Source organism: Meles meles, chromosome 3 (genome assembly GCF_922984935.1).
Source record: "Meles meles chromosome 3, mMelMel3.1 paternal haplotype, whole genome shotgun sequence".
Taxonomy (NCBI): domain Eukaryota; kingdom Metazoa; phylum Chordata; class Mammalia; order Carnivora; family Mustelidae; genus Meles; species Meles meles.
Genome location: NC_060068.1, coordinates 84,887,490 through 84,910,985, shown reverse-complemented (window position 1 = coordinate 84,910,985; position 23,496 = coordinate 84,887,490). Strand labels below are relative to the sequence as shown.

Here is a 23,496-nt window from a genome sequence, read left to right as displayed (position 1 = left end):
ACTCACGCCTTAACATTTTGTTGTGTTGTATTGGCTGTGGTCCATGGCCCTGGCTGCTGAGCAGAAAGACAATGGGTTTGGGATTAAATTTCCTGTACCCACACTCAGAGAGGGGACAGTCGGCCACCCACCTAAGGTGTTTTGAGCTACAGAGACAAATTAGAAAGAACATGGCAGAACTTGGAGAGGGCTGGTGGGGAGAGGTGTGGAGGAGACAGGAGCTTTAAAAGGGACACCCCAGCTGAATGGGCAAGAGAGATCATTCCCTGGCCAGCTTCAGCAGCTCTAGCCAGGAGTCAGAAAGAGCAGACAAAGTCTAAAGAGCCCAAGCCTGTGAGGTAAGAGCTGCCCAGAACTGCCTGCTTGTGACTCAGGGTGGAATTTTCCTCCCAGACAATGAAAATAGGTTGAGGTTTTGTTGTTATGGTCACTCACATTGATCTTCTATTGTTATCTCTCTCTCTCTCTCTCTCTCACGCTCATGCACAGACACGAATATAATAATTTAGGACACACCAGACTAAGCCCCCCAAGACAAAGCTGCCAAGCATATCACTCTTGATTGAAAGAAGGGAATCGGTAACCTTTATCCTGCTGCCGTATCTCTAGGGCAGCTCCCTAACATCAGGGAGCATAGAAATCTCCCGTGAAGCTTGATAGAGATGTGGGTCCACCTCAGAGATCCTTACTCAAAGGGTCTAAAACCACCTGGACTAATCACAGTATTCAGCATTATGCTCTGCATACATATACAAAGGACTGTATATGCCAGGTCTCTCTACGCAATAAACAGGAAAACGTATTCAGAAACAGGTAGCTCCAGCACGCACCGGTTGTCAAGTGATGCTCAGATGCCACCTGGCCACCGGGGGTTAGATAGTCACATTAGGTCATATTTCAAGTTGGAGGTCATGTTGTTGGACCTAAGGGGTCACCACCGTGGGGGCCTGGTGGTGTGTTGCTACAGGTGGTGGAGAGGAGTCAACCTCTGACGATCTGGAGCGGTGTCCTCTCAAGGGCACCTGCAGGCAAGGTCTAGTTGTTGAGTGTTGAGTTTTGGAAGGGCCAACCTCACAGTGTCTATGCATGAGCAGATGTCTCATTTCTTGCAAAGAAAGCAGCATGTGAGGCTCTATACAGCAAATATTTTGGAAATTTATGGCCGTTTATCACGATTAGGCAGGTGTTTCAAATCAGTTTCCCATTCGCAAAAGAATGAGCCCAGAGGGACTTTGGATTCAAATGTAACCATTGGTCTCTCAGACATTCTCTAGAACAGTGCTATCCCATTGAAATGCAGCATCTGATGGGAGCTAAGTATGTAATTCAAAATTTCATGTTGGTCATATTAAGGACGTAAAAAGAATGGTATGAAATTAATTTTAATAAATTTTACTTAATCCGGTGTATCTAAAATAATCATCTCAACACGTTATCAATATTTTAAAAATTACCCATGAAGTGCTTTCCATTTTTTTGTATTAAATCTTCAAAATGTAGTGTTTTACATTTAAAGCACATCTCCATTCGAACTAGCCACATTTCAATGGCTGGTGGCTGTGGTGCTGGACGGCACAGACCCAGACCACAGGCCGACCTGGGACAGAGAGGGGGCTGCGGCACTATCTGTTCACATCAGTGATGAGCAGGTGTAGAAGAAGAGAAATGGAGTCGTGTTGATACGGGCCCCTGCCCAATCCAGAAGGACGTTCTGTTGGTTCTCCCTTCAGAATATATCCAGACCTGTCTCTTCTCACCACTGCCGCCGTCCTGGTCCAAGTCACCACTGTCTCTCCTGGATCACTTCTCACTGGTCTCCCTGTTTCCACGCTTTCCCCCTACAGTCTCTCCTCCAAACAGCACCAGATCAATCCTACTAAAGCGTAAGTTAGATTACATAACTTCTCGAACTCTTAGTGCCTGTTCAAAGTTCTCATAATGAATCACCAGATCCTGTGTGGTCCGCCTCCTCCTCTCGCAGTTACCTCTTCTATTTACTCTCCCCTTCGTTTTCTCTGCTCCATTCCTACTGACCTCTTGGCTGTTCATCAGATGGTCCCCAAACCTCCCATCTTAGAAGCATACTGCTTGTTCTCTCTGCTGGAATGTCCCTCCCCCAGACATAAGACATCTGCAAGGCTATCTCTTTTTGCCTGCTTCAAGTTTTTGATCAAATAACACCTTCTCTTTGAGATCTGCCCTATATAGTAATGCAAACTGCCTCCTGTCCTCGGTCTTGTGTCTCTCCTCCCCAGGGGAAGTCTGCTTTACCCTGCTCCACTATATGATACACTCATGTTATGTTTATTACTTGTTTCTGCCACTGCCCACCACCCAACCTGTTTACACGACAAGCAGGCCAGGAATCTTTGTTCTGTTCACTGCTCTATCTGTAATGCCGGGAACAGTGCCCGGCGCACAACCGGTGTTAATTAAGTATTTGCTGAACAAATGAATGACTGAATCAGGGTGGAGGCATCTTGTGCTTCCGTTCCTGTAGCTCAGTCCTTGGTCAGCCGAGAGGGCTCTGTCCCACCCTCCCCAGCCATCTGCCTCCTCTTCTCGCCAAACTGCAAAGGTCCGAGAAGGAATATCCAGGGTTCCTTAGTCATCCTCGCTGAACCAATTCTTCCCTTGGAGCGATGATTCCTTGATGGTTTTCTTTCTCTTTTTGTCTTTTAATTATAGACTCCCTTGTGTAGTTCATGGCAGCTATGAACATTCTCTCACTAATAGCCACAAAAACACAATTTCCTATACAATTTCAGGAGTTCATAGGCCTCTGATGCCCCCCAGTTAATGGCTGGGACCTCATGTAAGAATTCCTGCACCAGAGGTTCACCAATATGCAGTTTTCCTATCCGTCTTTGAAATCAAATCTTTCTGCTCTTCCAAAAATAGAAACCATGTCCAGGAAGAAATTACGGAGCTCTACAGCCAGAAGCAAACTTGAAATGGTGATATAGTTCATCTTCCCACCTCAAGACAGCATTGAACTTCCTATTCATCCTAGGAAAACTCCACTTCCCTGGGGTTAAGCAGGTCACTATCTCACACCCCAAAGTTCTTTTTAATACTGCAGCTGAATTGCTCCTGTGTTTGGATTTACCTGCCCTCTCTGCTCAGACCTCCTGGGAAAACCAAAAAATCAAACGCTTGTCTTAAAAATGTATCCGATGCCCTTGTTCCCTCTCCCGATTCCCTTCAAGCAAAATGAACAGACCCTTTGGCTTCTTATCCAATCCACTATTTACTGAAAATGCTTTCGCTCAGAAAGTCTAGCGTCCAAGTCACAGTCAGTCTAGGAAGTCTGAAGACCCAAAGGAGCAAAGACTGGAGGAAAAAGAGATACCCTATGCTCCTGTCAGACCTTTAGTGGAGAGTCCCATTTTCCAGGCAACTCTTCCCCTTTGCCAAGAAATGTGTCCTAATCCCATGACTGGGAAAGATACAAAGCAGAGGCTCTTCATACTCTCTTTCCAGATGTGGCTGCCAGATTCACAGGGCTGGCCCCCTTTCTTAGTCTGGGGACAATCAATGGGTTTTTCCCTCAGTCAATTGAGATAAATCAAGTTACCGATCACCTGGTAATCTTCAAACAAGCCTTTGGTCAATGGAATGAGATGAAAGCTAAGTTTGTATTATTTTGTGTTTCAGTTTTTCATTGACGATAGCCTGAAAGCTTTAAAAATGCTTTACAAAATAAATTCACAGAGCTCCTCTTCCTGAAGCATGACTCAGTCAGGGAATAGTGAACCTCCCTGGGCCAGCACTGAAAGTGCTTCCGAATTCTTGAAATCAAATCAAAGAATGACAGTCTGTGTCTTCTCAAAGCAAACTCTATTCATTAGGCAATAAAAAGCAGGCTAGAATAAAACACAGAGTTTATATCAGAGCCTGATCAGGAGGTCTGGACTGAAATCGTTCCATCGATATGTTTTGTTGGGATTGCAGTTTATTTATAAGACGTTGCCAAGAGGCATTGATAAATTATGAGATTTCCTAAGGAACCAGAACTACACAATCAATGAAACTGAAGAAAAATACTGTAAATTCCCTGAAGAACTCAGACAGTGAACGGAAATGTGATTGTTTATATCTGTCTTTCTTGTGCTACCTGAGGCTACGTAGAGGCGCATGGAAGTGTGGGGTTCCAGAAAACTCTGGACATCAGCTAGCTGCACAGTCCCCTGTGCTGTGCCCACTAAGTATGGACACATACTACCTCCATGAACACCTGAAGTGGAGGTTGCTTGAGGCTCATTCATTCCCTGAACTCACAACACTCTACTGCTGGTACATTGATTACCTCCCAGAGACCAAATTCTACTCAAAGGGCAGCTCTAACTGAATATGGTTCATAATTTTCTGCACCCAAATCTATTGAGGAATGATGATAGTAAGCATAAAGAATCCAAATAATCCTTTCAAGGGGTCTAATAACTCAGCCAAGCAAAAATTATCAAATACTCTATCTTCCCTCATTATCTGACTTTAATTTCTCACGGCAAGAAGGTGTTGACCAAGTACAGCTGGCGACATACTTGTGTATTGGCATCCTTTTTGTTTTTGCATTATTCATACTAACTGCTTTTATTTTACAATGGGATAAAGAAAAAACTACGAACGATTTGAGAAAACGTTACTGTTTAATAATTTGTGAAGATTTTTAGAAGGAGACTTTCTGACTCCTATGTCACAAGGGACAATAATTTCTGTATTCCTTTATGTTACTCTAGAGGGCCCCTAATGAACCACAGCTACCAAAGCAAGTCTGGCAAATTCTGAGAGCCATGCATTATGGACTGAATTATGAGCAACCGAGACTGAGGCAGAAAAGTCTGGACATGTGTGTGGCATTCAAAAGAATTTTAAAGGGCTCATCCTTGGGGATGAGGCCCTGTGGAGAGATTCGAGTCACTATATGAATCACATAATTAAAAAATCACTGCAGGAGGCCTTTGGTGCAGGTGCTACACTGGCCTGTAACAAATGCTCAGAATCCATACCGAAGACATTTTGGACAAAAAAAGCTTTTCCTAGTCTACCCTCTTAGGCTCTGTGTTTAGAGGTCTGTGAATTAAACTAACAGAAGACAGGTTACCAAAGAAAAGGTGTACAACTTTTATAGTATTTTAAGTGCATGGGAGTTCACAAAAAAGGTGGCTAGACTTTTCCATTTTAACAAAGGAAAGGGGATTTGGGCGTCAAGGGACAATAGATTGTGAGGAAGTGAGTAGGAAATATTTGGGGGGATTAATGGAAGATAAGGGTTATTTTACTAATCTCTGTTTACACAAACTTGTCTTGGTGTTGACTTTCTGTCTCCAGTGATAAGAGTGCTCTCTGCTTCTTGGTGCAGTGGTAGGAATGGGTGAGGAAACAGAGACACAAAGGGAAATTTGCACCCTGCTTTTAGGCAGAAAACAGGAAGGTAGAGAGTCTTCCTGCACCTGTTGATTTTTAATTGCTTTCAGCTCAAAATAACCCTTATATCAATTGGTATATACTGACCTCCTTCAAAATCATCCTTCAGGCTGCAAATAGGTGAAAGTTAAACCCTCTCATAAACTATCTCTTGCTTATGAGTGGAGGGATAAAATTTTTTTTGTTACTAAGGGGAAGCAAAATTAGATGGAAAAATTAGAGTTTGTTCCTTCCCTTAGCAGCACAATAGTGTCTATCTCCAGAGATGCTGGAAAAGAGAAACCAACTGTTAATAACCAACCTCATTCCTTGAATGAGCTAATTAAAGAAATACGGGCTTCGGGGATAGCCCATCTTTTTGATGGGAGACCCACCTCCCAGAGCATACCTGCTGACTACTGGAGATGGAAATCTGAAGGGGAGGGACCTGGGATGAGAACAGGCTTGGGTTTGTGCACAGGCTTTTCCTCAACTTTTGGAGCCTTGTTTATAAATGTGTCTAACCTCCTCTTTTCACGCATAGGTGGGAACCCTGAAGAATTATCCTTGAGGTTATAGGCTAAAGTGATTTTTGGTTTAGAGAATGTTAAGGATCCTTCCTTAAGAAAAAAAGGTCAGTAAGGGCACCTGGGTGGTTCAGTCTGTTAAGCGACTGCCTTTGACTCAAGTCCCTGGGGTAGAGTTCCAGGTCACTGTCTCGGCTCCCTGCTGAGCAGGGAGTCTGCTTCTCATTCTCCCTCTGCCCCTCCCTTCACTCATGTTCTCCCTCTGCTCGCTCTCTCTCTCAAATAAATACATTTTAAAAATCTTTAAAAAAAAGAAAAAGCTCAGTAATTATGCTCATTTTGAGGAATTTACTGCTTTTTGTGTATGCATATATGTACATGACAAGGCTAGAAATTTCAAAAAAAATCAGTCTTTCCATTAGCTATTGGAATCCAATTTCCTGAAGTAACAAGGTCATTAAGTTTATCAGCTGGATATTACGAACTAGGTCTTCATGAAAATAAATAGAAATCTCACCTTTCTTTGTGGGAAATACAAAGTGTGATTATGTACTATATCCTGAGATCTGAATAAAAAGGGAACATTTTTTATACCATTTTAATAGAGGTATTGCTCAATTGTAAACTTACTTCAGGTTTAAAGGAGTAATTTTTTTTTTTCCTTTCTAAAGTAGAATCGAATCTTCTGCTCCCAACCATCAGTGTTGGGATAATTCAAGCTACTTAGTTAGCTAAAGATCTAACTGTTGGGGAAGATGTGGCTGGTTTTACCTACTGGCTATCCCGATCTAGCATCTGATTTTCCCACCTAAAAATTCTATGTTTCCATGTCCTAAAAAGAGACCTTTATACTATGCCTCAAAGGATGGGGCCAAAGCAGTTGGCTGGAGATTGCAGGACAGAATGAAAGGAAGCTGATTAGAACATTCTAATAGTTGGAAAGCAGCCTGAAATACAGCATTTTAAATAGGGATGTTGGTGGGTTCTACAAAGCTTTCTGGAAAATAGTAAGTAATCTGGCACTGGATGCTGTTGCAAAAGAATGTGCAGGAGCAGGCATGAAGGAAGATACGGAGAAGGAAATAAGTTCAGATAGTGGCTCTCAGAAGGAAGAATCTGGACCTTTTTGACATTTTTTTGATTTACTGGAAAGAAGAGATAGAATGAGATTTAGGCAAGCCCCTTAAAAGACGTTATACATCAATGTTCAGACCACTATCACTCACTAGAGGCAAAAAGTGGAAACGGCCTAAACGTCCATCAACTGATGAACGGATGAACACATGTGGTATGTCCACACGATGGAATAGTATTTGGGGATAAAAAGCAATGAAGTGTGGGCACATGCTACAGCATGGATGAACTTCAAAAACTGAATGCTCCACGGAAGAAATCAGAGCAGAAGAACACGTACATATGATTCCATTTATATGGAGTGTCTAAAACAGGCCAACCCATAGAGACAGAAAGGAGATTAGAGGTTGCCTAGAGTTGGCGGTGGTAATGGGGAGTGGCAGTAAATGGACCCAAAATGTCTTTTGAGGGCATTGAAAATGACATGAAATCAAACTATGGTGATGGCTGCAAATTCTGTAACCTTACTGAAATCATGGTAGATTTAATCTGGGTGATTTTATGAAATCATATGAAAATTATGCTTCAGTAAGGTTATTAATAAAAATTATCTGACTATAGTCTCCTTGACTATTATTGTTATTGTTATTATTAAGTGTTCAAGGACTCTATATATGAGTTTATGATCATTATGACTTTAAATAAATTCCTTGACTTTTCCTTAAGGGAGAGGTTTCACAGCATTTATCTTTTTAGGCAGCCAGAAGTGAGCTCACATACTTGGCACACAGAAGAACAGCTGGCCTCCTGGGGTCTCAGGACACTAGACCAAATGTCGGCAAGAGGGACCACCTTCTCCATCCTCTCAAGAGGGCTACCTTTTCTCCTCTTATTGTAAGCTCATTCCTGTTCCTCTCTGTCTCGAGGGGCATTGGTAGGATGCTGGATGTGGAGGATCTCTGGGATTCAAGGATGAAGAACATGTTGTGTTCTTCAGTGAAGCAGAAACATGAGAGACTTCCAGTGGGAGAGAAAGTGTGCGGGAGTGCTGGAAAAAAACATCAATAATCATAGAGGCCTGATCGTCATGGAAAGGACAGATAATAACTCAGACTAGAGGAAAATTTTCACACCCCCATAGCTGAGATGATTTCTTCAAGGCAGGTGGTTTTCAATTGTTACAAATAGCCTCATATTTATAAGGCTTTGTTACATTTTTTAATTAACCCCAACGAATTGCTTTAGAACAACATTGTTATTTCCAGCAGACCCCTCCCGCTAGGAACCAGTCCGAGCATATCTAATATTTGTTGTTTGTGCTTCTTCAAAGCATAGTGCTAAGCCTCCTATTACTGTTACAAATCTTCGGTTGTCAAGGGCTGAGGCAGAGCCCGGGACAAGTGAGGATGAGAGATGTCTCCTGACTCTTCTGTTACAGGTCACAGTACGGAGCGGGGGCAGGACTGTGAGCACAGCTCAGTTGTGTGGCTGATAAAACCTTGGTGAAATCTTTGTGGTCTGATTTGGGTTAGGAAAAGGTATGACCTGGTTTCCATGTCTCCAAAATTTTCAAACCAACAGTGTCAGTATTCTCTTAGTCAGCCCAGGATTCTCGAGAACCGTGCTACTGAAGGAGGTAGACAGAAAAACAATTTCTGTATTCCTCATACTCACTGAGCCTATTTCCACCCTCTGGGGCCCAAACAGAACAGGACAAAGCCCTCTGCAACATGACAGCCTTGTATAGGGTTGAAGATGTCTTTCAAACACATTTCTTTTAAGATTTCCTTACTGCAGTACATGAGCGACTCCTCAGAAAAATGTGATTTTCCGTCTCAGCGGGACAAATTTTGTTATTGTCTCACTTTCAGTGTGCTGCCCATTTTAAGGTATGGTAACACGGTGTGACTATCATCTGCCTCATCAGTGACCATTATTCATGGGAAATACAAGTAGTGCGGAGAAAGGCCTCTATAAGGGATAGGAGAGAAAGCTATCATCTCTGGTGTTTACTGTAAGCAGACGGTGTGAAGTGTTTAATAAACATTAGACCATAGCAGGAGAGGGAAATAAGAGGGCATTTCTGCTCAACTACTGGGGCTCACTCCAGAGATAAGAAGTTCGACTAAATTCATCCATTCCAGATATCACTGTGAAGGGTCTCTTTCATTTAAAAGCTTACAAAAATGAGGCACCTGGGTCACTCAGTCAGTTGAACATCTGACTCTTGGTTTTGGCTCAGGTTGTGAGCTAATGTTTCGAGAGATGGGCCTGCATGAGAGGCTCCATGCTCAGTGGGGGTCTGCTTGAGGTTCTCTCCCTCTGCCCCCCCCCCCGCACTTGCTCTCATGCTCTCTCTCTCTAAAATAAATAAATAAATATTTTTTTTTAAAAAAGCTTACAAGGATGAAAAAGGTGATTAATTGGAATGACTAGCCCTACACTATGAAAAAAAGAAGTGAAAGTAGTTTTGTTCAAGAGTTGTTTACAAAGCATAATTATGTCTAACAGTAAAGTAACAAGTAATTCAGCTGTGATGTTAACTTCAAATCCCTTTTCACTGGGGATCGCTAGACACCTTCCCCATGGGTGAAAAAGGAGGCAACCTGTGTCCTAGGGCTTTCTTCATCCTAGGTCTACGTCTCCCACCCATTCTCTTCCAGACCACACAGCTCTGGATCTGGGTCACAGTGGCTTTGATCACACAATTATTGAGAACTCACAAGCATTCTGTTTTCCACTCCTTCAGGTTTATGACTTAAGTACAACCTTCAGGAAACGTAGTTCTGAGCATGTTTGTGTTCCTCTAATGAACCCTCTGCCACAGCTGGCCTCTGTGATCAGCAGGCTCACCCTGGCTCTGAGCGGCAGCCCTGGGGATGGCTTTAAGTGGAAAGAGAGGAGGCTGCTGGGTCAATCTTTTCCAAATCAAGGGCATTCATTTACAAGTTTGCAGGTGATCCTGGGAGGAAAAATCAATGCCAGCAGATTTTCTTCTAAAATGTATTTCATATTAAATACTCATGAAAAATAATAAGTGTATTATATAGTTATTCCTGATATAATGTGATAACCAACCTTTTGGAAGTGGCCTGTCATACCCAAGAATGTTAAAAAATAACCAACGTAAGAACGTCTGACTTACTCTTGACAGCACTAACCAAGCAAACAGTGCACTGACCTGTGTCATTGGGGTGACTTGTCATACAAATTTAACATACACATTTGTAAGATGTAATCCTTAGGAAGACTTTTAATACCAAGAAAAAGGAAACGTGGTTAACACTGGCTTATGCAATTAAAAATTTGGTTTCCTTACCCAGTGAGTAGTCGGGAGGTAGGCAGTGGCAGCCTCGGTTCACCTTCGTGGCCATCCAGGCCTTTCTAGCTTTCTGCTCAGTTGTCTTTAGCATGTTGCCTGATGGTCACCAGATGAAGCTCGTCTTACATGTTCACATAAGCAGCAAGTAGAAATGAGACAATGTGTAGCGCCAGTAAGTTTTTCTTCTTGCATCTGTTGTATTACCTGAAAATAAGACCCTTCTTAAAATCCTCTTAATAGCTATCACCCATATATCTCATTGATGAAGACTGGATCCCATGGCCACCACTAGCTGCCAGGGAGATTGGGATATTGGGTATCTGACAAAAGGGAAGGATTATTATAACTGGTTTAAGGGAATCGAGATCTATAGAGTGGAGCTAAGCACACTGTCTCCCCCAGGCAGGAAGATTCAGGGATGGAAGCCCACGGAGTGAAGTCAGTAATCGAGCACTATGATCTTTGTACACTGAGCACATGTACCACAAAAACCACTTCCCGTGGATCAGATTCTGAGAAAATAAAGTCTTAAATGAAAACCCAGGTCTTGTCCTTAAACTCTCCCTTTTTAAAAAGATTTTATTTTATTTCTTTATTTTGCAAAGCGACAGAGAGAGAGAGAAAGACAGTGGGAGGCAGAGAGAGAGAGAGAGAGAACCTGAAGCAGATTCTTTGCTGAGTGCAGAGCCCAATACGGGGCTCAATCTCACTATTTCAAGATCAGGACCCGAGCCAAAACCAAGAGTTGGATGCTTAACTGACCAAGCCACCTAGGCAGCCCTCTTAAACTCTTTCTTAATTAAATCAACACAAACCTCAGAATTCTATGAAGGAAAAATAAATAACTGTGGATGTAGATTAAAAAAAATTGGGACTGCTGTATACAATATGAGGTAATTAATAGTCTTTAGAGAAAACTACGTTAAGAGTGTTAAAAAGCAGGGCGCCTGGGTGACTCAGGCGGTTAAGCCTCTGCATTCAGCTCAGGTCATGATCTCAGGGTCCTGGGATCCAGCTCCACATCGGGCTCTCTGCTCAGTGGGGGGCCTGCTTCCTCCTCTCTCTCTGCCTACTTGTGATCTCTGTCTCTGTCAAATAAATAAAATCTTTTTAAAAAAGTATTAAAAGGCAAAATTTCAACGGAGTACATTTAAAGATCAAAATAGATTTACTCAACAATTCATGAATTAGGCAGCACCCCATCTAACAAATAGAAGTCTGCCAAGTTATAGAAAAAGAAGAGCTTTTAAAGGCCTTGAAAGGGGGATAGGAAATTAGCAAACAACACAGTGTTTCATTCTTTTTTTATGGCTGAGTAATAGTCCAGTGTGTGTGTGTGTGTGTGTGTGTGTGTGTAACATCTTTATCCATTCATCTATTGATGGGTACTTGGGTTCTTTCTATATCTTGGCTATTATAAATAATGTTGCAGTAAATGTAGAGACTCATGTGTGTTTCTGAATTAGTGTTTTTATTTTCTTTGGGTAAATACTCTGTAGTGGGACTGCTAGATCACATAAGATCTTGCCATTTGTAACAACAGAGATGGACCTAGAGGGTTTTATTCTAAGTGAAATAACTCAGAGAAAGATAAATAACATATGACTTCACTGACATGTGGACTCTAAAGAAAATGAAAGAAACAAAAGAAAGAAACAAACAAAAAAAACCAGAAACAAATTCATAAATACAGAGAACTGTTGGTTGCCAGAGGGGAGGGAGGTAGGGGTATGGGTAAAGTAGGTGAAGAGGATGAAGAGGTACAAACTCCCAGTCATTTAATAAATAAGTCACGGAGATGAGAAGTACAACACAAGGAATATGGTCAATAATATTATAATAATGACGTACGGTGGATTGATGGTGACTACGCTTATCATAGTCAGCAGTGAGTAATATATAGAATCATCAAATCACTGTACTGTACACCTGAAAGTAATATAACATTGTATGTCCACTATACTTCAATAATAATGATAAAAAATTAATTAACAATAAATGAATGCATTGTTTCAGGCAAGATCACCCTCATAAGGGGAACAGAGAGGGTGTATCAGGTGGGCTAACTACATCATTAGGGCTGACCAGGTAGTTTCAGGTTGACCAGGTAACAGTTATACCCCCTGGAAGAGGCTGAAGCTGCTATTAGGTTGGTATCAAGCCTGGGGTTTGCTGACATGGGACTTAGTACCAGTAACTCCATTTTGGACCTGATGTTTCCTTTTTAACAATAATATCAGACTGTCACCAAATATGGGGGGTGCTGCCTGTCATTACTTCTCTGGAATGTAGCTTTGAAAACAGAATTTCTCCTGTTAAGCTAAAAGCAAGCAGAAAGGATATAGACCCTGATGCCTTACGTGAGGGAAATATATGCCAATGTTTCCTACACCACACAAATATTTAATTAAAACACACTTATGTTTAAAAAGCTGATGACGTCCACATCATTATTTATAACAAGAAATTTTATTTGCAAGAGATGGTATTAGTTAATGGCATCGGGAGTAAGTTCTGGAGTCAGGCAAACCTGGATTCATATTCTGACCAAGATTTGGTCAAGATTCAGTGTCTTCCCTGCAAAATGGGGATAATAATAGCACTGACGTCATCGATTGCTGTGCGTCTTAAAGGAACCAGTGCATGTTTAATACTTGGCATATTTCCAGGCATGCAAGTAAGCTCTCAAATATTACCCACCTCAATGTTTTTCTTACTTTTGTTCTGAATAAAAGAAAAACATTTGGACCTAATTTAATTATCAATTATGACAATTTATTTATGCAATCATTTTTATTGTGATATAATCACAAGAGACACGCATTGTAACTTGTGACCTCTCCCTGTTGGCATTCTGCCAAAAACCCCCTATAATTTACAAAAAATATTCTGTGGTGTGTTTTGATAACAACTTTCTAATTAGACAGTGAGTTAAGATTCTACAGTTGTGTATCAGACCCCACCTAATGGAGTCACTGTATTTCTGTATACTGTATAATACTGTGTAAGTATTTCTTAGGTGGCGCGAGTCAGTTCCCCTGGACCACTGTGTCCCTGGCTGCACGATCTCCCATTTGCTGTGAACTGTTTGTACTGTAGGCTCTGGATGCAGCAAATTTGGGCTCTCTGGGAGAAGTGCTGAGTCATGCTGGCTTTTCTTTCTCAGACCCTCCAAGTCTCTTCCAAGAAATCTCTTGGCCTGCATGTCCTCATCGTCTTTGTTGTTGAACAGCTCCCTTTTTGGACCCAGTATAAAATGAGACTATACTATTATCCAGCCCACATCATTCCATTTTGCCTTCAAGAAAATCACTAGACCCTTTGTCAAATACTTTCTTAAATCCATGCACAACAATATTTGCCTAGACCAGTGGTCTGGCAAAGGCACTGAGGTTAGTTAGGTCGAAGGCTTGTTTGTATTATTGTCTTCTCTCCCCAGTTAGAGCCAACATGAGAGAAACCATGTTTGTTTTGCTCATAACACTGGAGACAAGTAATTTTTTAACAACTTACAGATTGAGAAACTGAACTTATCTGACTGATAACTAATTGTTACGTGCTCCCATGTCTGTCCTTTCATTATTGTTTTCTAGAAAAATGCCCCTGATCAATATGAAAGACACTGTTACCTTGTGGAGCCCAACACTGACTTCTCCAGCCTAGCACTACCTTGCTAGGATCATGCTTCAAGGAGGATCCACACATTTGTGACATGTCCGACCACAGCCATCATTCTTTCTGTAAGCCTTAATCTAAGCAAAGTTAAAACCAAGCACAAATAAAGTTACCTTGAAACCAGCTGGGGCTGAGTAGTACATTTGTATAAGCTCATCTAAGAACAATGGGTTGTTTTAACTTTTTTTAAACTCCAGGCTCTAATATCTCTGATATGGTTGAGGCAGTATCAAATACAAGTTCTACTTGTTCCTCTGGGGAAAGTGTTTTCAAAATAAATTCTTTACCAAACATGAAGCAAGGGGAGGGTAGATTCTGGGAACAAATGCTACTGGAATGAATGTTGTTTTTTGGCTTATTCAGTCATCCAGATAACCTCTTCACCCAAAGGACTTTGTCGCAGGACTGACTTTACATTAGTGACTGGCCAACGCCAGGGTAGCCATTCATTGCCACTGGCATTTCCATTCTTCTCACATATTGGGAAACGTGATTAAAAGCAAAGAATAAGGGGTGCCTGGGTGGCTCAAAGCCTCTGCCTTCAGCTCAGGTCATGATCTCAGGGTCCTGGGATAGAGCCCCACATGGGGTGGGGGGGGTCTCTGTTCAGCAGGGGGCCTTTCTCCCCCTCCCCCTGTGCCTGCCTCTCTGCCTACTTGTGATCTCTCTTGCTCTGTCAAATAAATTTTAAAAAATCTTTAAAAAAACAAAAAAGCAGAGAATAAAAATTCCAGATGTCTAATCTGAGTATGGAGAAGAAAGGGGAATTTATACTCCTGAGAGGCATCACGTGTGACCCAGGGCTGCTGCCGAAATGTTGAGGGGAGACTGCTTCCCAAAAACGACTAAGGCTATTGCCCAGGACAGAGGTTGTAGCAATGGAATTGGAAGCTTGGTGCAGGTAAGAGACTTCCTCAAGGTCAACAGTGATATATTATGCAACCATGAAATTGTACCACTCAGATCTCCTGCTATGGGAGACTGATGTCCCTAGCTGCTGCCCCTTTGGACCCACTTCTACAGTCATGTCAAGGCCATGCTTACCCCTACCTGTTCCCAGCCACCAGGACGGAGATATTAAGGCAAGTTTACTCTAGGAGAGGCAGAACCCATCTAAGGATAACTATGTGTCAAGGATTCTCCATTGGGTTAAAACTTTAGTCTGAGACTCTTCTTACCCAGTTTTCCCTTGTTCTCTCTCCTTTTACAGGTATTAGACCTCTACTGCAGTCTGAAAGCTCTCCTTGCCTTTTCTGTTCTCCTGACTCCAAGAAATCTTTTTTTTTTTTTTTTTAAGATTTTATTTATTCATTTGACAGAGAGAGCGATCACAAGTAGGCAGAGAGGCAGGCAGAGAGAGAGAGAGAGAGGGAAGGAGGCTCCCTGCTGAGCAGAGAGCCCCATGTGGGACTCGATCCCAGGACCCTGAGATCATGACCTGAGCCGAAGGCAGCGGCTTAACCCACTGAGCCACCCAGGTGCCCCGACTCCAAGAAATCTTTTGCACTTCTAATCCCATCTTGACATCTCCTCTCTGGCAGACCCAGACTAATGTATGTAGTATTCCTTTGTCCAACCAACTGAATATTGTGACAAAAAAGATCATAGAGACAGTCTTGATCAGGGTGAGAAGAGAAACCAAATATATTTCTATCCCCTACACAAGCCAGGAGTAAGAGTTTTTTTTCTTTTCCCATTGGGCATCATAAAATACGTGTCTCCTACAACTCATTTGTAAGCTAAGGACATAAAACTATATTAGGAGTTGACAATACTTTTAGCCATTTGGGATATTGGAAAGGGAAAAAAAAAGAGAGAGGCTCACCAGTAATGGAAGGTATATGTGCTCAATAAATATCTGCTCCCGAAAACAAACCAGCGTGTCCTTTATTTTGTCCTGGGCAATGTTTCCCACTAACCTATGGAAGTTGGCTGGGTGACAACAGAGAGGAGAGGGGCATCCGGTATTTTTGCTTTGCAGTTTTCCCATAACTGAGAAGTAAATAACCAGTAGCTGCTTGACACTGGGTCTGTGACTATTTGTATGACTGTTGTTTTTTTTTTTTAAGATGTATTTATTTTAGTGAAAGATAGAACATGAGCAAGGGGAGGGGCAGAAGAGGAGGGGGAGGGCGCCTGGGTGGCTCAGTGGGTTAGGCCGCTGCCTTCGGCTCAGGTCATGATCTCAGGGTCCTGGGATCGAGCCCCACATCGGGCTCTCTGCTTGGCAGGGAGCCTGCTTCCCTTCTTCTCTCTCTGCCTGCCTCTCTGCCTGCTTGTGATTTCTGTCTGTCAAATAAATAAATAAAATCTTTAAAAAAAAAAAAAGAGGAGGTAGTCCTCAAAGATTAAAAAAAAAAAAAAAGAGGAGGGGGAGAGAGAGAAGTAGACTCTCTGCTGAGCACAGAGCCTCACATGGGGCTGGATCTGAGATCGTGCTTCAGATGCTTAACTGTCTGAGCCATCCAGGTGCCCTGACTGTTCCTTTTATTTTTTTTCTTTTAATAAATCCTGAATATTTTTTTATTTTAACAAATCCTGAATTGTTTTCCAGTAGCAGAGGATAATATCGAAGTCTCTACATAAAGATTGTGAAGGTGCTAGTTGACAAAAGTTTAAAAAAAAAAAACCTCAATAAAAAGTGCTGAATTGGGTGCCTGGGTGGCTCAGTGGTTTAAGCTGCTGCCTTCGGCTCAGGTCATGATCTCAGAGTCCTGGGATTGAGTCCCGCATCCGGCTCTCTGCTCGGCAGGGAGCCTGCTTCCCTCTCACTCTCTCTGCCTGCCTCTCTGCCTACTTGTGATCTCTGTCAAATAAAAAAAAAAAGTGCTGAATTTTATAATACATTTACATTGTAAAACCCACAGTGTGAAAAATGAGTCCAAAATCAGTGCTTAAAAAATAACTGCAATAGCTCAGTTCTCTTTTTAAAAATGAAACCGAGCATCTTATTTGGGGCTGTTTTTTACTTGTGTTAATGATTGCAAGTAAACATTCTGAATGATAGAAAAAGAGTTGCAATAACATTAAAATTTATTTTCAGCCTTTGTGTATTGACTCATTAGTCATACCCTTCACTGAAACACAATTTACAAGCTCATATCCATTTGTTTGTGAACACATTATGAATATAAAGATGCTTTATTAATTTGGTAATTATTTGCCTATACAGGACCAATTAAGTAAGAAAAATTTCTCTTTCCCTCTCTCCCTCAGTCTGTCTCTGTATCTCTCTCTCTGACAGAAAGATAGTGAGAGACTGACTAAGTTTGGGGGAGCATAAAAGAATTAAACTAATCACATTGTATTCAAACTGGTAGAAGACATTAGACATGATCTGGCCCAGAACTCTTAACCTAGAGGCCATGAATATGTAGAGAATCAATGAGTTGGCTTCATGGGAACAATCATGGTGGGGTCTTGATGACCCTGTTAGATGGGCCTGGAAGTGGAGAACAGTCCAACTGCACTTCTCTGGGATGAGGTGGATTCAGTGGCTCCCAGAGCTCTCAAAGGCAGGAGTATGTAATGTAGGCAGACCAAAGAAAGGAGCAATGGACAGTTCCTGGTAAACTCACCTATCCATGAGCATATGTCTTCATGGACTATGGAAGTAAAATTATCCCAAGATAAAATAATCCTATCATCCTGAAAGGTCAGCACCCTGGGAGTACATGTGTATAACAAAGAACAAGAAGTCAAAGATGGGGAGAATTGAGGTCTTATGAAAAGAAGCAGAAAAATCAACAAATATTGGTTTGGGAGGGTAGGTGAGGGTTTGGGTTTTTAAAGATATGGCACTCAAGGTGTGGACAGAATATCCAGGTTTAGGTGATCTAAAAGCAGCTGGAAACACAGAAGTAAAGGTGAATGTTCCCTATTACTATAGCAAAATTCCTTCTCCATGAGGTTTTCTTTCCTTTGGTGTCTTCATGGCCACCATTGCACTTAGACCCAGGAATGTCCTGTGTCCTCCTTTACCCGCAGTAGCATGCTGAGCTGGCTTGTAACAGATGAAGAGAGTCATTTGCTAGCCTTTCCCAACTTTGCCTTCAGTGACTTTACCTTGGTAGCTTGAAGTTGGCATTCGTGGGAGTCTTTACATCACAGAAATCAGCCAATGCTATAAATCAAGACCTCTCCTCCCCCACCATGGGTTGTTAAACTTTCACCAGCATTTACAAATCACTGCCTAAGAATGAAATAGGGGATAGGAAGTATGTGGAGCCTTAAATAGGATGGTTAGGGAAGACCTTAGTATTGGAGTAGCATTTGGGGCAAAGAAGAGCTTTCCTGTTACAGAAAACAGCAAATGCAAAGCACCTGATGCAGGAATGTGCTTATTCAAGGGACAGCAAAAAAAGACTAACCTGGCTGAAGCAGAAAGAGGGAAGGAGAGAGTAGCAGGGGATTAAGTCAGAGATGAAAGATGAGGGGAGAGGCAAATCATGAAAGAGCTTTTAAATGATCATAAAGAATTTGACTTTTACTTTGAAAAGAATGGTGAGCCAATTGAGAGAATAAAGCAGTGAAATGACATGAGTAGATCTTACTCTTTAAAGGGATTTATACTTTTTTAAAGAGATGCTTTATGAAGAATAGACAGCAAGGGGTTAAGGTGACTGCAGGAAGACCAGTTAAGAGGCTATTGCAACAACCCAGATGAAATGTGCTGGTGACCAGGACCAGAAGGCTAGTGGTAGAGATGGAAGAAGTGGTCATGTTCTGGATGGATGTGGTAGAACTGTAATTAGCAAGCAACTTTCAGCTCAGTGAGACTTCTTTCTTTCTTTGTCTCCCTCCCTCTCTCTTTCAGAAAGACTTTCTAATAGATTTTTTACTCCCCAATGAAGTATGAACCTTTATGTGCCTGGAGATAATCAGGAAGAAGCCTGAGAGCCACTCATCATTGATACTGTAGAAGACTTGCTTATGTTGGGAAGAAACACCTACTGGCCTCTAATATTCTATGGTGTCATAGGGGCTCGGCTACACAAAAAAAATGTTTCTGCTTAAATGTTGTAACTGAGTTAAGGCTAAGAGAACAAATAGAGTTGGATGTTATCTATTTTTTTAAATAAATGTATTTATTTGACAGACAGAGATTACAAGTAGGCAGAGAGGCAGGCAGAGAGAGAGGAGGAAGCAGGCTCCCTGCTGAGCAGAGAGTCCGATGTGGGGCTCGATCCCAGGACCCTGAATCATGACCCGAGCCGAAGGCAGAGGCTTTAACCCAATGAGCCACCCAGGCCCCCATTGTTGGATGTTATCTATTAAAATGACTTCATTTCTGTGAGTGGTTTTCATATATATATTATATACACATAACATATAAAATAGTACATAATAATAAACATATTACTATATATTACTATATAATTATAAATATTAATACTTGAGGGGGCCTAATATAATTGTATGTGTGTGTACATTCTGTGAAACTGGCATATCACCTCAAAGTGAAGGTAAAATGGGATGGGGGTGGTTTAGTGTTTGTGTCACTCTCCGTGGTGCTGAAATACCAATGGTCAAGGGATAATCTCTCAACTGGCTGACTCATTGTCCCTGGAGGTAAGGCTACAGGGCTTGAGCAATCACATGAAGCAGAGATGTGGGGAGGTGGGGGAGGGGGTCAGAGAATAAGTAAAGACAAGATGTCTGAGGTTTCAGGATATTACAGTCAGAAAAGATTTCAGGGAATATCTAGTCCAACCCCTTAATTTTGCAACTAAGGAAACAAAGAATAACCCCATTTGTCCTAAGTACGCAGAAATCCAAGAACCACTGTAATCTGGGATGGTATTAAAATGAGAGAGGGCTAGTCCTATGGGATTGCTCTTAACATTTCTGACAGAGTGCTCTACCAGTTGAATTCTCTCTCATCATGCGACCCCATTAACCGTTCCAGTAAAAAAGCTTGCTCAAGAACACGTTTGATTTGTGCATGAATTTTCCTGTTCAGTGAGTTTACACTTGGCACCCCCAGCCTGGACTTTAAAGCAGCAATGGAACTGCTGGTTGGTGTCACCTCACCACAGCTTCCCAGGCCTCTGCAAATAACCACTACTTTTTATTAATTTTACTTATTTATTAATTCTACTTCTAACTGATGTCTCATGAAAGATTAGGACTTGAATAAGCTTGGTATACATTTACATGTTATTTTTGTCCTTGTGTGGCTGACTTTATGCTCAATGAGGCTGTTGATTGGCTGTTTGGTAGAAAAAAATTAACAAGGTTACAGGATAGGAAAAAGAACAGAGGAGTAAAGCACCTAGTGACCGGTCACAGAGATGTTCAGTAAATTAGAGCTTGTGTTCTGATTTATTTAATTTTTACAAAAGAAAAAAAAGGCCAAGAGTCTGCTGAGGTAGATAATCACACTGATTAAGGTGGTCTGAGTTTCCTCGCCTGAATTATCTAGGTAGACACAGACATGCCTTAAGATTTATATATGCAAGGAAGCTACTTTACATCTTCATTTTAAAACGTTGTTAAATTCTAATTAAGTCTGTATTTTTTTTAACTAGGATGACAGACATTAATAACTACTGAACTAGTGAATTGCAAAATGCCACTGACTCCTGATCTGTAAATAGGACAAAGCCATCTGTGCAGTGGAGAGCATGGAAGTTCCTGCCTCATGCTCCCAGTGGCTCTTTGTAACTTTGGGTCACAGATGGAGGCAGCTCAGCTGCCCTGAGCACCAACTTCATCTGGCCTCAGGGCCCCAGAGCCCAGAGCAGGTGTGGGCCACATGCTTAGTATCCCCGGGGTGATGAAGAGCAGCCTTGAGACCCATGCTGCAAACAAAAGCCAGTAAAGAGGACTTTTCTAAACTGTTTCAGCCTGAGTCAGAAATGCAGGGCTCCAAGAGGAGGCAAAATCCAGCCTCCTTTACTTACCTTCCCTAGGTCTGATAGCACTTCAGAAGGCATCTAACTCCAAGCCTGAGTCCCAGGGTTTTCACCAATATGCTATTTAAAGTCTGCACAGGTGTCCGCTGAGACCAGAACGGCACGGCTAGAGAACTGTCTGGATTGCCAGGCTTCCTCTACAACCCTCACCACAAAAACTGACCACTCAATATTTAAGAAGAAGGTCTTCCTCTAAAAAAATACATTTACCATTCCTACCCTGCCTTTCTCCCATACTAGGTCTCTTATTTTTCTTCTCACTTTTCTTTTTCACTAGAGTGAATATATTAGTCCCTTCCTGACTGTAAGAAAGTAATTCCTTCTTACAAAAGAAGATGTACTGACAAGGACAGGACCTCCGTCTTACATTTTGCAATCCAAAGAGAATCTTGTGAACTATGGTTTACCTTTGAGAACTCCTGTTTGGATGTGGGGGTTTAGAATGAAGCTAAGGGAGGACCCCTGCCCAGGTCTTCAGATTTCCCTGGCTCACATGTTTCTGACAGTGGGGAGGTTTGCATGGGGTGGGGGATAGAGACTAAATAAATGGCTGGGGGGAGGAAGTCCTGAAGGGCTGAGACGTGTTCCTGTAAGGGCCTCAGGAGGCCATTGTGCAGGGCCTGATCCTGCACTACAGGCTGAAGCGGGCTGAACTGCTGGTAATTAAAGCAGGATCTATAGTTTCTGGGCATGCCTGGTGGGGGAGGGGCTGGGTTTCTGGCCTCGGATGAGCTGCAGGAAAGCCAGTGGCAGCCCCACTGAGCTCACAGCTCCACCACTCCCAGCGGGGCCTGTTGCTGGGCAGTTTTCAGCAGAGGAGTCCTTGCAAACCTGCTCTTCAAGAATGGAGGATTGTCTTTTCAAAAGAAATCCATGGAGAATAGAAGTAATCTTTATGGGAAGTTAACTATAGCTTAGGCATTGTTCTAAGCACAGTTAATTCTCAAATAGACACATTTTTCATTGATGATAATGATACAAAGATTAGATAATTTACTTAAGGTCTACAGTTAGCACAAAATACAAATTTAGTTCACTGAATCCTGAGCTTGTATTTTCAAGGCCCAGGCTGTTTTACAGAGGTTGCAAGCAGGCAGCCTGTGAAGCTGGATCTACCCTTCAAATGGCCGGGTCCCCATGCGACTTTAGAACACAGAAATGTCCTGTAAAATTCAGAATGTCTGAATTTCTCAGAAAAAAAATGATAAGATCTGTCAACACTGGCCCAATTTTTGCAAGGAAACAATGAACTGGTGCTCAGCAACTGATGCCCCTTCAAAAGAAAGAATCTCTAGCTTCCTAGGAGATTTGTTATTTGTTATTTTTTTTCAGTTTATACTGCTCCCTTTGCCTAAGTCATGGCCCATTTCCATCACTTAAGGAACGTTCCTGGGATTTGTTGGCATTCTGAGATTGAGATTGTGGCAGTGTTTTTTTTTTTTTTTTAAAGATTTTATTTATTTATTTACAGACAGAGATCGCAAGTAGGCAGAGAGGCAGGCAGAGACAGAGGGGGAAGCAGGCTCCCCGCTGAGCAGAGAGCCCAATGCGGGGCTCGATCCCAGGACCCTAGGAGCATGACCTGAGCCAAAGGCAGAGGCTTTAACCCATTGAGCCACCCAGGCACCTGTGGCACTGCTTCTTTAATGCAAAATGGAGTAAGACATAGATGAAGAGTAAGAACCGGAATAAACGAACGACTTGGTGAGACCCAGCTACACGAGCAGCAAGTGTCCTCATACTCAGTTACACACTCAAAGAGCAAAAGCTCCTGGCTGAAGCCAGTTTATCCTGGGTCTCATTTCCAAACTCTCAGATAAGCAGAGAAAAGCTGGCTCAGGGTAGGGGGAGGGAAGCATGGAAATTTCAAGAAGCATTGTAGTCTAAGACAAACAACCTTCCTTGTCTGCATTTAACAGATTGTTTTTCATCAAGCTTTCCTATAGCTCTGCTTTATCATCCCTGCCTGAGCTTCCAGCTGGACAGAATCCGAAAGCTAAAAGCCTGCAGCCTGCAGAGAAGGAGGGCATTTGGCTGCCACTACGGCTGTATGGCCACGCCAGCCTGCTTGCTTCTGGGTAATCAGGTGGGGAATTTCATCTGAGTCTAGAGTTTCCTGCTGTATCAGTCTCTCCGGGCTCCTGCCGAGTTCAGATTCACGTATCCACACTGGCAATCCTGCCTTGAAAAGGCTGAGGTCACTTTGGACAGGAGGGTATGATTCATTTATTGGTTTTCTTTAACCAGAGCATCAGCCACTCTGATCAAGGCAAGAACCATCAATGTTCATGTTGTGGTCCTGTTTTTTAACTCCTTGGGGGTAAGCAAAGAATGACCTCACATCAAACACTTGGAAACAAAGCACTGTGACCCCTATGGTGAGGCCACAAGACTCCTAAGGGCTTTGTCCTAGAATGTGTCTTCTATGCTAAGAGTGACAGTTAAACTTGAATTACTGACAACAGGGGTGATTAGGCTTTTCCTAATGAACTAGGGCAGCTGGCATTTCCACACATTCAGGAGATTCTGGCCCTATGTGTATGTGCTCTTGTCTGTTTCTTCCAGAGTAGCTCTT

At 42.2% G+C, this 23,496-nt stretch overlaps 1 long non-coding RNA gene across 2 annotated transcripts in view; it reads right to left on the bottom strand.

Moving 5' to 3' along the window:
- Positions 1 to 23,496, bottom strand: part of LOC123938197 — a 133,658-nt gene that overhangs the window by 59,197 nt on the left and 50,965 nt on the right. For both annotated transcript variants that reach the window (XR_006817684.1, XR_006817685.1), the window contains exon 4: positions 10,327 to 10,533. This is a non-coding gene — a long non-coding RNA (uncharacterized LOC123938197). The remainder of the gene's footprint in view (positions 1 to 10,326; positions 10,534 to 23,496) is intronic.